At 42.1% G+C, this 6,679-nt stretch overlaps 1 pseudogene; it reads right to left on the bottom strand.

The window, feature by feature from the left end:
- Positions 1 to 4,944: 4,944 nt before the first annotated feature.
- On the bottom strand, positions 4,945 to 5,880 carry LOC140208020 (sin3 histone deacetylase corepressor complex component SDS3 pseudogene; annotated as a pseudogene).
- Between the last annotated feature and the right edge of the window lie 799 nt (positions 5,881 to 6,679).

Below are 6,679 nucleotides of genomic sequence, written 5' to 3'. Positions count from 1 at the left end.
TTCTTCCTGATACCATCAAAATCAACCTTTCTCCAATTTAGAATCTCAGCCTGAGGACCAGACCTATCCTCCTCCATAACTATCTCAAAACTAATGACACGATCACTAGATACAAAGTGTCTCCTCCACAAACTTCTGTCGCCTTGCCTGTCTCACTCTCGAATAGCAGATTTAGTATCAAACCCACTCTAGCTGGAACCTCTCTGTGCCGATTAAGTAAACTTTCTTGAACAGATTTGACAAACTCCATCCCATCCTGCCCTTTTAAAGTATGGGAATCCTAGTCAATGCATGAAAAGTTAAAATCGCCTATTATCACCTTATCAAGAAATCGCCTATTTCTTGCAACAGTCTGCGATCTCTCTACAAATTTGCTCTTCTAAATTCTACAGACTGTTGGATAGTCTATAATATAATCCCATTAAAATGTCATCCATTTTTTATTCTTCATTTCCTCTCATATAGCTTCAGTAGACGGGCTCTCCAGTCTGTCCTGACTGAGCACTACAGTGAAATTTTGCCTGACAAGTAAGGCCACCCCTCTCCCTTTAATCCACCAAGCTCTATTATATCTAAAGTAGGGGTCCCCAACCTTTTTTGCACTGCGGACTGGCCAACCGGAGGTGGGAGGTAGGGTTGCCAATGGACAAGAGTAGCAGTCAAATACGTTGAGCTTACCCTGAGAAAGTCTACCATGACCATGAAGCCTTGCGCGGGCACCTGTGTGCACATGCGTGTACGTGCCGATTTTTTTCTACAAATCGTTTTTGGCAATTCTGTGGGGGGGGGGGTGTTAATCACGACTGGAATATAGGTGATAAGTGGCTAATACACTCAATTTCGTTTCTAAAAGGGTTTATCTAACGAATTTTATATTAAACACACAGCGTATATTTTCCTTGCATGAATATAGTGATAGGTCAATTGTAAGTCACTTATAAGTCGACAGCATCATAACATTTTAAGTAACATTTGGATATTAAACACACAGCACATATTTTCCCCGTATGAACATATAAAATCATTGCAACACACCAATATCGCTGAATCAGTGGGAGGCCTGGGCTTGTTTCCCTGTATCAACAAGGTCCTATCGAGGGGTGATGGGAGACAGCGATACCCGAAGGGGGTTCCTTATGTCCAAGCTATTCCGCAATTTAGTTTAAGTTGCATTCATTGCAGAAACCCCGCTTCGCAGAGATATGTTGGAAATGGAAGCAACATTTTCAGTGCTTTCGTGGCTATCTCAGGATATTCAGCCTTGACCTTGATCCAGAATGCCAGCAGAGATGTTATGTCAAACATACTTTTCAGCCCACCGTCATTTGCAAGCTTGAGGAGTTGATCTTTTTCCCGCGCTGACATGGATGACGCGCAGGTAATGACCTCGTGTACGTTCAAGCTCAACAGTGCGTGACAAGGAATGAGGAAAGGCGCGGCTGACTCATATTGCCAAATCATATCGTTTCCTTGGGGCCCGGTAGCATATGCTTTGCGGCCCGGTACTGGTCCGTGGCCCAGTGGTTGGGGACTGCTCATCTAAAGCAACAGAACCCTGGAGCATTGAGCTACTAGTCCTGTCCTTACTAATGGCTGCAAAGTAATAATTCCTCATGCTGATCCATGCCCAGAGCTCATCTACCTTTCCTACCATACTCCTTGCATTGAAATATACACAATTCAGAACATTAGTTCCACCATGCTCAACCTTTTGATTCCTGACTTTGTATGTAGGCTTAAAATTTCCTACAACCACTGCACTATCTGCTCTGGCACTCTGGTTTCTATACCCCTTCAACTCTAGTTTAAACATCTCCCCCCTGTGCAGCCCTAGCAAACCTTCCTGTAAAGATATTAGTTCCCCTGAAGTTCAGCTGCAAACCTTCCCTTTAGCACAGGACCCACATTTTCTGTAGGAGAGCACAATACTACAAAAATATGAAATGCTCCCCTCCTGCACCATGTCCTTAGCCATGTGTTAAGCTTTATGATCGTCCTACTTCTGGCCTCACTAGCACATGGCATAGGTAGCAATCCTGAGATCACAACCCTGGAGGTCCCGTCCTTTAACTTAGCACCTAACTTCCGTAACTTCCTTTGTAGGACCTCATCATCCTTCCTACCCATTTCACCAATGTGGACCAAAGCCTTTGGCTGCTTACCCTCCCACCTAAGAATGCTGTGGACTTGATAAATCTGAGATGTCTGTGACCTTGGCACCCAGGAGGCAACATACCATTCCAGATTCTTTTTCTTGTCCACAGAATCTCCTGTCTATTCCCCTAACCAATAAATCCCCCGTTACTACAGCTTACCTCTTCTCTCTCCTTCACTTCTGAGCCACAGAACCACTGTGCCAGTTACCTGACCACCGTAACTTTCCTCAGCTAAGTCATTCCCCTCCAAAAATATCTAAAGCAGTATACCTGCTGTTGAGGAGAATGGCCACAGTGTTACTCTGTGCTGGCTGCCTATCCCGTTTACCCCTCCTGACAGTCTCCCAGTTACCTGTGTCCTGCCTGGAGGTAGGTGTATCTACCTCCCAGTATGTCCTTTCGATCAACCTCTCAGCTTCTTGACTGATCTTTCAGCTCCAGCTCCAACTCCTTTACATGATCTGGAGGAAGCTGCAGCTGAATGCACTTCTTGCACGTATAGTTGTCAGGGACACTGGAGGTCTCACTGCCTTCTCAAATCCTGCAAGAGGAGTATTCCACTATCCTGCCTGGCAACCCCACTGCCATAACTGTGCAATAAAAATCAAATGAAGGAGAAATCTACCTACAGTCTCAGTCTCACCTCTTTGAGCCAAAGCTTGAAGTCCCCACTCTAAAACTGGCTCACTCACACAATGACCCCTCCCACAATGGCTACTCCACTTGAACCTAAATTACTTACATTGGCACTTGCTGAGTGCCTAATTATGAACAATCCAACGTCTGCTTGAGATCTGGGCCATGTAGGATGTCCCGAATGCCCTGCACGTTTCCTTTGAAATCTCTCTCCTGCTACACAATCAATGTCTCCTCAGGAACTGTGGCACACAGAACATTTGCGTTCCATTAACAGTTTATTTAATGCTGTCCAAAATTACAGACAGAAGCTCTTTTAAATGAGGTCTTTCTGTTTCAGAACACTCTATCTAAACATTTTCCTTGATCCTGTTGTTTCTTTACTTTACTGGATGCAAAGCTCTGTGCTGGGGTAAGTTATCTTACACAGGGCACCTCCTTACAAAAAGCAGCTCTATGTGGTGGGAAACAGGAATGTTAGAGAGGAAACAGAACACTTGATAGTTCGAAACTTACTCGACTGTTCAATCAGATCAAAGCTCATCTTCACTCAATTCCAACAACTTGTCTGTGATGAACTTTCTCTCTTCCATTACAAGACCGATTATTTCCTGATTTTACTTGTTGATAGGCTCACTCTAAACTTAAGACAATTTTCTTAATTTACCCATCAGCAGAAGCATATCTATCTAACCATCTTAATGGATCCAATTTTGCAGAGAAATAAAATCTGTGAAGTTAAAAGTAAATAATATGAACCAGTCCATCAAACTAAGTGATTTTGAAAAAGGCTTATTGATGGTGAAAACTACTTTCTGGAGATGAGTTGTCTTATGAACTGCAGTGACTGTATATTATAACATTGAATTATCCTCTAAGTTCATTTCAAATGTATGCTGTCTTCCTCTATCTATCACCCACTTTTTGCTTGCAAACATACATTGACATCAATTGACAGTGGAAGATTGATCCTTGCCATTCATTGATGTCAAATGGCACTCCAATGACCTTCATAACAACATAAGGGGAGAGGTATCATTTATCACTGTGACTGATGATAGCTGGTGATTTTCTCTTCCACATTCCTCTTGTCCAATTGCAGGCAGCAAGACTAGGTTTGAAAAAGCAAATAGAATAACTTCATTGCTCATATGAGAACAGGGAATGCTGATCAGGTAGCAACTGGAAAACAGTTTCAGGTTGAAGACTTTATGGATGTGAGTTTAGGAGGTGTGCTTAGTAAGCTTGCTGGCAACACAAATGTTGGTTGTGGTTGTGCATAGCAGGGAAGGTTCTAAGTCTGTAGAAGAATAGGGATTAGACGAAGAGCCTAATGGAAGAGTCTAATGGCTGATGGAATTCAGTCTGAATATGTGTAAAGCGATAATTTTTGAGAAGACAAATACAGGCAAGCTCTGTACAGTAAATGGTAGGATGATAAAGGATGTTGATTTACTGCGAGACCTTGGAGTTCAAGTCCATAGTTCCCTGAAAAATGGCAGTATAGGTGGATAAGGTGGTAAAGAAGGCATATGGCATGCTTGCCTTCATAGACCAGGACACTAATTACAAGAGTTGTGACATTATGCTGTGTTGTGTATGTGGCCTGGTTACACAACAATGCTATTAATAAAAACACTGGAGACGGGAGCTCAGGTCCATGGTTCTTTACTGGCAGAAACCGAACTCGGCACACATGTACAGATCAATACGCGCCTAATAGCGCATGCTCAATATGTGTCCCTACAACATAAAGTAGTCCCTTATTATACTGTAGGCCATACAATACACTCCTCCCCTTTTATTTTAATAGTGTATCAACTGCTTATTTTAAATGGGTCACTGTGCTAAACAAATATGAATACCCTTATCATACAAACACCTACCATTTGTTTACTTAGTAACTTAATAATATCAAATCATAACAAAGTAACCTAATAATATCAAATTACAACAAGCCTTTTTTTTTTACTTTTGATCTAGGACTCATTTATAACTCAAGTCTCTGGGGGGAGGTCTTCTCTGCCTCTCCGTGTAATGTCCGTCAATAAACTTGTTTGTTTTAATACAGATTTCCATATAAAAGTCATGAAAAGTTGACCTCTGAGCATAGGGAGTTAAGAAGATCTGCGCCTCCAACTGGCTAAGAGTTCTAGGCAGCAGATTGCCTCCATAGAATGAAGACTCCTCTGTGCAGCTGTCCTAGATATATACGCATCTTTGTGCTATCACTTGTCTTCCTTACCCATATCTCGTTTGTTCCAACTGAGCTAATTACACAGCCAATCTTTGTATTCTCCTTAGATTCCAAATAGAGAGCCTGACCTTTATGATACCATCTCTTATCGTAATATAACTTTCCATCTTCTATCCGTGCTTCAAATCTTTGTGCCGGTGATTCAGCAGGAGTGCTGGGAAGATGCTCAAGAGAGGACGGAGATGCTGGTTTTTTCAGAGATTTAAGCTTATTGAGAGTTTGCAGATCTTCCATTATCTGTTCATCTGTTAACAAGTAATTTAACTGCACAGGTGCAGGTTTTTGTCTTTTGTCTGTAATTGGAACAGGGTCATTGGGTCTCCTCCTTAGTTTCATAGTCATTATTGGCTTTACCTCCATAGAATCTTCTGTGATTTCCATTGTTAGCCTCTCATTCTCAATCATCTTTTTCTTTTCTTCTAACTCCATCTTTTTATCTTCAAATTCCTTCACTGCTGCTTTCTTCTCTTTAATATAATTCCTTTCCACTTGTTCTGTCTCCAGTTGCAGAAAAAGCTCTGCATTTTGTATTCTTTCCTTGTATTGTTGATCTAGTTTCTTCATCCTTTTCTGATACTCCTGCAAAGTGCCTTCCTGTAACTGCTATAGCTGTCTTTTGAGAGATGTCAATTTCTCCTGGTACATCTGCTCTTTTACTTCCTGGTAGTCTTCATCATCCTGCTTATTGGCAATATCTGTCTCCCTTGCATCCTCTGTATCTTCATCCGAGTCGCGGCCACGGATACTGCGTTCGTCCTCATCGTGGACACTGTCTAGCTCCTCCTCATCGTTGTAATAGTTGACAATGGGTGAGAGGAGAGCTGCAGACATCTTCTCCACCGAACTGCCCTCCTTTGTTGACACATCTAGTGTCTTGATGGTGTGCCAATCCAACTAGATTTTCCTGAGCCATTCACGTCCCAGCGATGGTGGTCCTCCATTTTTCAGTACATAGAGGTTCAGTTGCTGTGTTTTGTCTCCGTAGGTCACTGTCACTTTAATTTTACCTTTGGGATGCACTTTCTGTCCTCTGTAAATCTTTAGCAGTAGATTAGTTTGTTTCAGAGGTATGTGAGAAAACAGTCATTTGTAGTCATGTACAGAGCTGAGCCTGTGCCCAACTCCATTTTCAGTCTCACGCCTGCCACTTGTGGAGTGATCCTTATTACTCTTCGATCATCTGTCTCTTTCACGCTATGAAGTTGCAGACAAGACAATTCACTTTCCTCTGAGTCAATTTCATCAGAACTGCTTTCTTCCATTTTGTGTACGTTGTTGTATTTTCTTTTCTGGGGTTTCTTGTTTCTCTGTATTTTGTCCATTTTCTGCTGTTTACTAGCTTTGCATACTCTGCCAGTATGGCCCTGTTTGCCACAGTTTCTGCATTCTTTGTCCTTAAACCAACAGTCATCAGGGTCATGTGACATGTTCCCACAACGGTAACATTGTGTACAAGCTTTGCATACTCTGCCAATGTGGCCCTGTTTGCCACAGTTTCTGCATTCTTTGTCTTTAAACCAACAGTCATCAGGGTCATGTGGCATGTTCCCACAACGGTAACATTTCTTTCCTTCATTTCTGTTCAGTGACATTTTATTCGTAGCATATTCCAGGGATTTTTGTTGTATCT

This window comes from Mobula birostris, chromosome 2 (genome assembly GCF_030028105.1).
Source record: "Mobula birostris isolate sMobBir1 chromosome 2, sMobBir1.hap1, whole genome shotgun sequence".
In the NCBI taxonomy this organism is placed as follows: Eukaryota; Metazoa; Chordata; class Chondrichthyes; order Myliobatiformes; family Myliobatidae; genus Mobula; species Mobula birostris.
This window is presented reverse-complemented; position numbering and strand designations above follow the sequence as displayed.